Here is a 12,122-nt window from a genome sequence, read left to right on the forward strand (position 1 = left end):
GATTATTTGTGTGGGCCCAACATAATCAGATGGGTCCTTCAAAATGGAAGAGGAAGGCAAAAGAGTCAGTCAGAGAAATGTAATGTTAGAATAGGCAGGAGACATTCAAGGCGTGAGATAGACTTGACTCTCTGTTGTTCCAGTTGGTGATGAAGGAAGGAAGCCTTGAGGCAAAGAATGGTTGGTCTTTAGAAATGGAAATTGTCCTCAGCTGACAGCCAGTAAGGAAATGGGGACCTCAGTCTGACAACCACAAAGAACTGAACTCTGCAAAGGAACTGAATGAGCAAAGAAATGGATTCTCCCACACAGACAGAAAGGCACACAGACTTGATAAACGTTGACTTTAGTTCAGTGACATCATGCTAGACTTCTGGCATACAATACTGTATAATAATAAATTTGTGCTGTTTAAGCTGCTGAATTTGTGGTAATTTGTTACAGGAGTAATAGGAAACTAATACACAAGGCTTTCTGGACTTTGGTATTGGGCATATCTGGTTCAAATTCTGACTTAGTCCCATAAGAGCTGAGTAATTAAGGAGATTTATTGACTACCTATCTCATGGGGCTGTTGGGAACCAGAAAATAACTCCAATAATGATAGTAATAGCAACAATGTCAATAATAATACTAATAATATATTAACAATACAATAATATAGGTACACACATACATTTTCTAAATAATGATTGTAGGCAAGACATTGAATGTTTACTGTATGTCAGAGTCTTAAATATGTATTACTTCTTTTAATGCTTATATTAAATCTCTTATATTAGATGGTTTTGTTATGATCCCCGTACCTATTTTTTTCTTACACATGAAGGATACAGTTATTTTTAAAAAACAAAAAGGAGAGGAGCAGAGAGGGCAAGTAACTTGCCTAAGCTCATGCAGATAGTCAAAGAAAGTTGGAGCCAGTGCACTGACCTAGTCAGTGTCATTCAGAACCTGCATGCTTAATCACCTTGCTACTGCTGCTCTATTAATTTTTTTTTACTCTTTTAATATTAACCATTATGCCACAGATGCTCAGTTATCATTGTTTCTGTCAGTACTATATTATTGTTATCAACCCAATATCAATAAAAAGTCCACAGGTAATACAAAGGTAATAGTGGGAAGATTCATGTATGGGGTTTTGACTTTGAGCAAAGATTGCCTTTGAGCCTACTGTATGGTTTGATCAAGGGGCCAGTTTGGCTAAGCAGAGCCTTTACACCAGGTCTAGGAGTTGGCAATTTATCCTGGAGTCAAGTGATCTGCCTTTAAGTACTAGCAGTTTTTTAATCAATCTGTGAATTTTGAATAGTTTATTTAACTTCCATGTTCCAGTTGCATAACTGATATAATCATGAATTCAATGAGAATGATGGTCATCATAGCTATGAAGTTACAAGATAGATCATTCAAATATGAGGCTTTGTATCAGCAGAACATTTTTTTTAGAGTTTTGGAAAAGGGCAAAAATCCAAAATTGTTGGATTTTTCACATATATCCAGAGGGTTTATACGTTTTGTTCATCAATGTAGTTGCTTTCATAACACATTTCCTCTGGTTTTCACAGTGTTTAGCCATGGGACTTAAGGCTGACAAAGCAGAAGTGTATGAGAAGTGAGACAGTGAGAAGCAATGCCCAGCTGTTTAATATTATGATACTGCAAAAATGAATCAATCTATCTTCCTGTGGGAGACACAAGTACCTTGCTCTGCAGCAGCACTGTGTACGGAGAGGAGATGCTCTGAGTGCTGAGGATATGATGACAAAGACAGGGCTGGAATTCACTAATGAATTCTCAGTCAGAGAAGACCCCTGCCCCTACTAAGTAAATGCTGCACCCTCTTGGCCTTGACCATCTCACAGATGGTGCTTGTATTTCAGCCTTTCCCCCCAGTCTGAACAAAAAGGATAATTGGGAGACCTTGGGTAGGGGAGAGATTATTCTAGTCAAATCTGGAAGTCCTATAAGCCTGGGCCAGAGGATACAACTTTAATCACCTCTGGGCCCCTCCTCACTTTGCTCAGTACTCATCTGGCTTCTCAATTAGTGTTTCATTTCTTTGGCAAGCTATTTAGTCTGCTTATAGTTTATAGTACTCATTTATTTTCAGTCATGGTCATGGTAACTCAGCAAAAGCTCTAGCTTAGAGGTTTCAACATCTTCTTATTCACCTTCTTGGTTTAACTTTGCCAGCTCACTGTCCACCTAGAAATCAGTGAGGTGTCTTTGAAAGGCAAGTCTGATTGTAATATTCCTTGCCTACCCCCAAGCCAAAATTAAAATCAGAGCCTCTTAATATCAATTGCTTTATCATGAGGAGAAATTCCACATTCCTTAATATATCTTCAGAAGTCTTTATGCCTACTGTCTCTCTCTCTCTTGTTCATTTCTCCAGTCCCATATTTTCCTGCAGTCTACCCCTGCTTTGACCCTCTGCATGTCCACATGAGCAAGATTCTCAAATGTTTGCAGTCTGGTAAAAACTTGCCAGCATGTCACATAATTGCTTTTCTTATAAGATAAAGACGTAGCATCTTTTCCTTAGTAAGCAGAATGCTAATGCTTGTACATACATACATACATACATACGTATATGTATGTACCGTCTGTTTTTAAATGCTCATGGAAATTTCATGTGCGTTATGTTGTTTATTCCTCATAACACCACTTGGAAGTAAATAGTATAATTTTTATCATCTCTGTTTCATAGATGACAAAACTGGGCTCCATGTGCTTACTATTTAGCCTGAGTCACCAGACAGTGGGTGACAGACTACGTACATCTGGTTTACTATGTAGAGTCTAGTTTCTTTTCAATTCTGGGTTATTTCGAGATGCCTCTAGTTCAAAATGAGGAATAATTCAGACAAAAATCAACCCCATGAGAACAAAGTCCATGTATGTTTCCTTCACTAATGTGTTGCCCATTACTGGTCTTGGCAGAGAGCAGGTACTTAATAATTATTTGTGAAATGAATGAATGAACCTATATTGGGAATTATCTTCATTGCCTTTTGAGATTTTTATTTTTGTAAATGGCACACAGAGAAGAGATGTGATCTTCTAAGGTACTTAACATGCAAGAGGGACGTAGGACATTGAAGTGTGAATAGACAGACTCAGAAATGAATCTTGGCTCTATTTATTAGTTGTGTGTTTTTGGACCATTATTTTAATTCCAAATCTCAATTCTATCATCTGGAACTTCAGTCATCTGGCTAAAACATGAAGACAACATTATTTGCTTCATAGAGTTTTTGTGGGGGGTAAATAAGATACATATAAAAAGCATGTACCGCAGGGTCTAGCACTTAGAAGATGCTAGATAAATATTAGTAGTTGTCTTCCTGCCGTGAGAAAGAAGTGTTAATTCATAGCCATTTAGGTCAGCAAGAGATCTAATCATTTAACTTTTTTTTTTCTAAATCGTCATTACATATTTATAATTTCAGGCTGCTTGATTTATATGTGTTCCTGTTAGCTGCGTCTAAGCGGTTTCCAGCTTTTACATACCCCTAGAGTTTATCTCATTCTGCTATATGTTGGAAATAAATTTTGAAAATCATACCAATATAACTCAACAATCTTTCAGACTGGTGGATTTAGTTGTGAGTCTTAGCTAGGAAAAATAACAACCATAGTAAAATGTTTTGTAAATCCATACCTGATTGGAGAGAGGATATTAGACGTTAAGCTCTTGATTTTAATATATCTGGGCTTTAAGCTACCTTTTGTATTTTGCTTGGTATGCTAATCCATACAGAAAGGACTACAGAAATTTTGATTTTATGAAGGCCTCTCTAAATGATTCTTTTAACCATGTGAGTACTGAAATGTGCAGTTTTGCAATCCATTCCAAGTACTCAAGGATTCAGGAAACAGCACTAGTTTTGCTTTTAAATAAAAATTATTCTAGACACGAGTTATGTTCAGGGGTTTCAGAAAAGATAATGATATGTTTCTTGAATCCTTTATGTTGCAATATTAATTAAGTTAGTTCAATTTGTTCCTTTCCTTCAAATGCCTTTTTTAAAACAAGTTGAACAAAATATGTTTTTAGCCATTTCTCCAGCTGATTATTGCCGCTTGTTAGGTTTTGGCAACTCCTTTCCCTGGTAAAAACGTGTGGATTTCGAACCAATGCACAATTTACATCAATAGCTTCTGTAGAGTCTTCGCAGTGGCTCTGATTTGTTAGCAAAGTCATTTCAGCTGATATAAGTCTCAATCTCCCCATTGGTCAAAAGCAGCAATTAATATCCACCTAACCAGTCCATTGTATGGATGAAATAATATATGCATATCTCTGTGTATACATGGAGAAGAGGCTCTCTATTAATCCTTTTTCCATCGTTCTCTGTTAAGTATTCTTTCGTCATCTATATGCTGCTGATGGTTTTATGTCTGGTAATAATACCACTTTGCATTTATGTACCACTTTCAAGTTTGCCAAGCACTCTCCCGTGTCAGCTTTTCATCCTCATAACAAACCTGATAGGTGGGTAGCACAGTGATTACCACTTCCATTTGGAGATTAAAAAAAAAAAACAAAAAAAAAACTGTCACATTGTAAACTTTTTGCCCGTGAAGGACTGTCTTTTGCTCTCTTTTTTGTTCCTCAGGTTGAGCTTAGCAGTGAACTTGGCATATATTTGAGGCTGTATAAATATTTGTTGTATGGAACTGATTGATGGGAAGGACAGTAACTTCTGCAAGGTCAGACAGAGGTTATGGCAAGACCAGGACAGTCTTTCAGAATTTTCCATTAGACAAATGGTGAACAACTTTTAATTTTTTTTCCCAAAAGGGTCAATTCAGGGAAAATAAAAATGTTTATGTGCCACAATTTTCCAATTAAAATGAAAATAGCTTTATTGAGTCTCAAGGAAAAATATATTCTTTCTACTTAGATTACTTCCTTCTGCAGTAGGAAAGTGCCAATGAGAAATATTAGCACTCCTTTTTCACCACTAAAATGTTAATATCTGAGAATATTTGAGAAGGAGCCATGGAGAGGCAGCTTTCCAATCTTTTATCCCTTATATTTGCAGAGCACTTTAGAGTTCACAAAGTGCTTTCATAGGCATCATCTAATTACATTCTTGAAACAATCCCAGGAAGGGGTATTATTACCAACCACACTATACAAAGGGTACACTAAAGTTAAGGTTGGGAGGAAATGACTTGCCTAAAGTCACACAGCAAGTGCATATTAAGCAAGGTTAGATGCATTGCCTCACATACCATATACACTGAGCACTAACTCCCTTCACTTGTTTAGCTATTGGGGGTGGATATAAAATAGATTCCTTTCACCCAAAACCCAAAACAAAATCAATCTGGGCATTCTTTCCCACTCTCTCTTATCTCTGCATGTGGAGGTTTCTTTTTCGTTTTTTTTTTTTTTTTTTTTTTTTCCAGCTGAGTACAGAAACCTGGAAATGAACCAGTCCAACACAATACAACACAACAAAACAAAACAAAAACATACTACTGTATTTCCTTCCCTGGAGGGTTTCTGCCGTAAAGTCTCTGCTTTGTATGGGTGAGAAGGCTGCCGTAAGAATTATACTATGAACTACAAAGTGGAGTCCTGTGGCCTTCACGCTGTTCTGCATGACCTAGTTGGGTGACTGATGCTACCAAATAGAGGTTTGTTCTGGTGTATGGAATGCCAGTGATCCGGTACAGTTTTGACTTGAAAATCTAGAAATTAATTTTGTGGTGATATGCAAATATAATAAGATGAAACATTTTTCACTAAATATGCATGTAGTGACCTTTCTTTCCCACATTTATCCATTCCATTTTTTCATATACTCCTCATTTGCTTTTGTTTACTTGCAACTGGAGATTGCAATAAGAAATTTATTTAACTAGGTTGCCCACTGTGAGCAAGTGAACAGAGGATATCCCCCCCTCCCCCCAACATCACCATTGCTCCTCTGGGGAATTCTCCAAGCCTCTGTGGAGAGTGGAGGGAATCTGTGGAACTATGTGAGGCAGGTGTACATTTACATAAGGTGCCAAAGCTGGGAAGTATGATGAGGGAGAGGGAATGGCACAGGGGGCATGGCTTTCTGCTGATGTGACTGTCTCCCTATATACTGTCTCATCCCACTGGTCTCCTCCTTTATCTCTCTTCTGTGGCTTCTTATTTGTCACGGCTACATGAGGTAAGAATTAATTTTAAAGTTCTTTTTTTAAGGGTACTTTTCTTTTTTTTTGCTACTACATCTGCTCCCTCCCTCATTTACATTTCACAGTTTATCTGTTGTAAGTGACATCATTTTCCAAATTCCTTTGAAGAGGACAGAGTTGTCCACCCCATGGTAACTGATAATATCTTTTGCAGGGAGAAAGCATACTTGTGGAAAGTGATGTTGGCCTCAGATAACTCACTACCCTTGAAATCCAGAACCGCTCTATATTTGTTTTTCTGCTTTCTGACCCAATAGAAATAATCATTGACTTGTTTTAGACATGGTTGTGTTTGCCAGCTGATTGATGAAGTCCACATTTAGTGGACTTGCTGGATTTTTCTGTTTATTCTTTGAGTAATGCTGCTGAAAGTGAAATTAGACCCCGGATAAGCAGATAGATTTAGTCCACGGTAGGAAGGTCACCTTAGACTTGGGTACATATACTTTTTCTTCTTCTCATATTTTATTACATCTGCATTTCTAAAATATCACTATGCTTTTTTAATCAAAAAGCATAAATGCAAAGATAAATCAGTTAATAGTTCATTGAATTAGAAATCTGTGCAACATGCAATTTACAAGTATATGTCACTTTTGTGATGTTTGTCATTTTCCCTATTTGCAACACGCTAGTGACTACATAAACAAAATTAGCCCCATGTATTTTTATTTCATAAGAATCAAAATCCCCAAAACCTATGCTTATGTCCAGAATTTCCCCAAAAGATAATTAGCACAATTGGTAAGAAAAGCTTATACTGTACTTTCTTTTCCAAGTGTGGTAACTCAATTGATTGTCAGAAATAAGATTCAGCCTAATAATGTTCACATTTTGCAAATATTTATGAATCACCTAACTCCCCAAGGCCCAATTGTTCAGCCCTCAAATACGAAGCCATTTCTGACTCCTCCTTGGAATTATCTCAGCCTGTCCTTGTTTAAGGCGCAACACTTACTCATGTTTAACCGCATGTGATATATGTTATCATTGGTTAATGTATTCAATACAGATGATGCAGATAATTAGTTACTGATAATTAGTGGCAGATACAGATGGCTCCCAGGCACCCCCCTCATTTTTAAAATAGACAGTTGAGTATAACATGCATACAAAAAAGTGCACAAATCACAATATAGTTCTCTATAACTTTTCACAAAGTGAACATATTCATGAAACCCTTTTCCAGAGCCCTGAGTAGGACATTACCAGTTCCTAAACAGTGGCCTCTGTGTTCCCACCCAGTCATAGCTCTCCTCATCAAAATGAAACCACCCCATCTCTCTCGTCACCATAGAGGAGTTTTAGTTTTGTATATCTGGATTCTTTTGCTCAATATTATGTATGTAAGTATGTGTATTATTAGCAGTACGTTCAGTAGTACTGTTATTTAATATCCCATTTTATGGATATGCCACAATTTATTTATTCCTTCTACTATTGCTGAACATTTGTTTTTGTTTGCTTTTTTGTTTATTCATCTGGGCTATGAGAAAGAATGTGCTGTTATGAACATTTTAACATATAGCTTCCAGTAAGTGCACACATATGTACATTTCTATTCATTATTAATCATCTTCTTGGGATATAGAATCACCAACATGAAATCATGTTTTTAATTTTTAAAATTAAATGCATAAAACCATGCATTTTAATTTTTTAAAAAATACAAGAATGTGTTGTGCAAATATTTGAGTTTTGAAAGCAACTAAAGAAACTTCTTAAGTTGGTCTTCTTCCCCATTCCAAACATTGGGGCTTTTAAGTCTGTTTCAAGTTCTGTTCCCCAGAAGCAAGCAAGCTAATTAGTAGAGAGTATTCATTTAAAGAAAACCTGTTCTCAGTTTAAAACAAAGAAACAAACAAAATATTTTGAAGCGTCAAAGAAAAAGGAGAAATCACAAAAAATACTAAAGGTAATATGAACTCCTAAAGAGAAACTTTCATGTGAATTCCCAGAAACTTGTATAAAAACAACTCATACCAACGCCTAGTAAACTTAACCCAGGTCTTAACAATGAACCCAGAAAAGACTAGAATGATTTCTAAGATATAAAATATGAAATCAGCACTGGAAACATTCAACATACGATGGTAGAACTATCTCTGAGGAAAATAACGCAATGAAATAGAAGTCAGACTGGAAGAATTTTAACAGTGTACATAAATAATCGCAAGAGAAGATGGAGAATGAGAATATACTATGTGAGTAATAGGAACCAGCAGATAGGAACAAAGAACAAAGAGAGGTGAATAAATTAGCAATGACATAATAAAATTAAAAAAAAAATACAATTTCCTTATGGTGATCCTTTTTTTTCTTCTGTTTCAAGTTTTTATTTAAATTCTAGTTAGTTAACATGTAATGTAGTATTGGCTTCAGGGGGTAGAAGTTAGTGATTCATCACTTACATATAACACCAATGCTCATCCCAACAAGTGCCTCCTTAGTGCCCATCACCTATTTGGCCCATCCCCCACCCACCTCCCCTCTAGCAACCCTCAGTGTGTTCTCTATAGTTAAGAGTCTTTTATGGCTTGCCTCCTTCTCTTATTTTTCCCCTTTCCCTTACATTCACCTGTTTTGTTTCTTTTTTTTTAATTTTTTAAAATGTTTTTTATTATTTATTTTTGAGAGAGACAGAGACAGAATGTGAGTGGGTTAGGGGCAGAGAGAGAGGGAGACACAGAATCAGAAGCAGGCTCCAGAGCTCTCCGCACAGAGCCTGACACGGGGCTTGAACTCAGGAGCCATGAGATCATGACCTGAGCCGAAGTCAGACGCTCAACTGACTGAGCCACCCAGGAGCCCCTCATCTGTTTTGTTTCTTAAATTCCACATATGAGTGATTGTATTTGTGTTTCTCTGACTGACTTGTTTCACTTAGCATAATACCCTCTAGATCCATCCACATTGCAAATGACAATTTGCCATTCATTCTTTTTATGGCTGAGTAATTTTCTATTGTATATATATACCCCATCTAAAAGAAAAAAAAATTTAGAACAGAAGTAAATAAGTTCCCAAGATTGGGACTTGAGAGACATTTAAAAAGGCCCATGTGCTAAGTAAAATGTATAAATGCAAACTACTATGAAAATACATTAACAATTTTTAACTTTAATTTTCAATGCCAATATATAATAAAACAACCTATCAAACAAATACTGATTAAATAACTTATGCAAATACCCGTTCCTGAATACAGCACTGGCAGGTGTGATACAGTATCTTAAGGTATGGAATTCTACACTTTAAACTCAGCAATGATGTCTTTTTCCTTTTTCAATTTTCCTAGCACCTAGTTCCCTGAGTACATGCTCCTATTTTATCCAAATTGATCATTCTTGAGTCTTGTATAAATACATATTCTGTAGGTATTATCTCTATATGTCCCAAGATATCTCAAGGAGACTCATGGGATCAATGATGAACATTCAAGAGTTAAATAATACTGATATTTCTAAGAATAGGTAAAAGTTTGTTCCAATTATGGACTAGCCACTTAATGTGATGTTTTTTAAAAGAAACACTTGGATTTAATTAAATAACATTATAAAAATAGGAAAAAGACCAATAAAAATAAATGAAAATACAGAACACCAAAATTAAAGGAGTGCTAGGGCCAAAAAATCTTAACTGGTATAACTGTTAGAACTAAATAAGATATAAAAAATAAAAAGTGAAAATTAATAGACTCTACCTTCCAGATAAAGATATATGGGAAGTGTAGAAGGTAAGAGAGAAGCTATAAAGGTGTTCAACTTTCTTTTTTCAAAGACATATATGAAAAAAGACTGTTCTTGTATTTTAAATCTTCTAATACATTATAAAATGATCAATTATGCTATTAAGAAATGAATAGTAAAATAAGAGCATAAAATAGAATTACAGAAGGTGACATTTAAATAACAATTAGAACATGGTTAAGTTGTTTAAAACCTCTATAGAAAGATGAAACTTGAATCGATAAATATACAAAATATATATAAATACATTTTTAAAGTTTATTTATTTTGAGAAAGAGAGAGAGAGAGAGAGAGAGCACTTGAGGGGCGTGAGAGGCAGAGAGAGAAGGAGAGAGAGAATCCCAAACAGGTTCCATGCTGTCAACATGGAGCCTGATGTGGGGCTTGATTCCACAAACCATGTGATCATGACCTTAGCTGACATCAAGAGTCCGACACCTAACCCACTGAGCCACCCAGGTGTCCCTAAACACATTTTTAAGGAAAGCTCTATTTAAACACTCATGGGGACCACTCTGGCCCTACATTGTGGTACGTAGATCAGTGTGGACCTGGGTCTGCCTTCATCTGGGGCCAGGAGTCCCAAGCACAAACATCGGCGAACCTGAGCCTCAGCTGCCTCCCTTTGCCCTTTCCTGCCAGGACCAAATTGACCCTCTCTATGGAGGTGCCAGCCTAAGCATCACTATATTTGGGGACTGCTATTTTTAGGGGATTCAAGGAAGACTTTTTGCTGGAAGAGGTAAGACAACATGAAACCTGAAGCACTGGGGACTTACAAAGCAGCAGCACTGAATTTTTGCAAACAATTGAGATCCATCCTCATCAGTCTTGTTCAAAGTTGTTGAGTTTTTATGACTGCCCAAGCAAAGTTAATGAACAGTTTGGATGGGATCTTTAAAGGTTGGAGAAAGAAAGTTATTGATGGTACAGATTCCAGTGAAACATATAGTAGAAACATGCAGAGAGGAGGTTATTCATAAGCAGCTCACCCACATCCCCCGTGTGCTGGATCTCATCCTCTTTCTCCTCGGCTTCATCTCTATCCAACAACCCCAGTCATGCTTTAGAACAAATGCATTTTCTTTAGAGCAAATTGAAGGAACTAAAAGGAAATCTTTCGTTATTCCCAGTCTAGGCAATAATAGCAAGATTGCCAAGTACCTGAAGTCATACTTCCCAGAGTTATGTCAAAATTATTAAAGAACATGGTACTGATTTTTTTACAAGGGTGGAATAATGAAAGACATCAGGATGATTTACAGGTTTCTAACACACTTCACACAAGCCAGTGTGTGCAGGTGTGGAAGAGTGAGCTAGTTGTTCAATCTTGTCAGGCAGAAGGGAACATATTAAGAAGATAAATTACTTAAAGGGAAAATATAAGGAACAGAAGAATATTGTAGCAGGTGATGATGGTAAGCAGACAGATGCCATCTGAAAATTTGGAACCAGTGTTCAGATGCCATCTGAAAATTTGGTTGTCAGATATCATACCTGGGTGTGTAGCTCAAGGTAGAAGCACACTGGGAGACACAGATGCCTCTGATCCCCCTGTCTCTTCCTTTTGATTGTACCCATAGAACAGTCAAGAAAGTACTTTGAGCCATTCTAGCATAGAAAGTAGTATCTTTATGCCTGGACCTCAGATCATAGGCTCTTCAAACTCTGCTTCTACTCTTAACTGAAGTATCCTGGAAGTAAAGAAGACCTTCTTCCTCCCCCGACAGTAGCAGGAGACAGAGTTGAGATATCAGATAACAGTGATTATGAAAATTTGATTGACACTCATAGATATCTTTAATAAGGAATACCCACATTTGAGGGAATGACAACCCATGATACATCCCCATGGGGTCCAGGAATACTCAATCTTACCATATTTAACTAAAGAAAAGGAAGTGTCCACTTAGCACTGTTTTCTTAATTAGTTGTGGTGAAAAAAATTTTTGAGGACTTAATCTGGGGGGAGGATGCTTTCTCAGACCCCTGGACTCTGATGAGGAGAATCCCTATGCACAGAACTATAAGAGCCTGGCATTTGAGTGTCCTCACCTTCTGACCCAGTGTGCAGGTTTCAACAGAGAATCATTAAGAATATCAAATTGTCCTAATTTTGGTGATATTCGTGGATATACTGGTGTATTTAGGCAAAGTAAAATTTAT

The 12,122-nt window shown here is 36.7% G+C and overlaps 1 pseudogene; it reads left to right on the plus strand.

The window, feature by feature from the left end:
• The first annotated feature begins 10,880 nt into the window (after positions 1–10,880).
• Positions 10,881–11,869, plus strand: LOC125913354 (BRISC complex subunit Abraxas 2-like; annotated as a pseudogene).
• The last annotated feature ends 253 nt before the right edge of the window (positions 11,870–12,122 follow it).

This window comes from Panthera uncia (assembly GCF_023721935.1).
Source record: "Panthera uncia isolate 11264 chromosome C1 unlocalized genomic scaffold, Puncia_PCG_1.0 HiC_scaffold_4, whole genome shotgun sequence".
In the NCBI taxonomy this organism is placed as follows: Eukaryota; Metazoa; Chordata; class Mammalia; order Carnivora; family Felidae; genus Panthera; species Panthera uncia.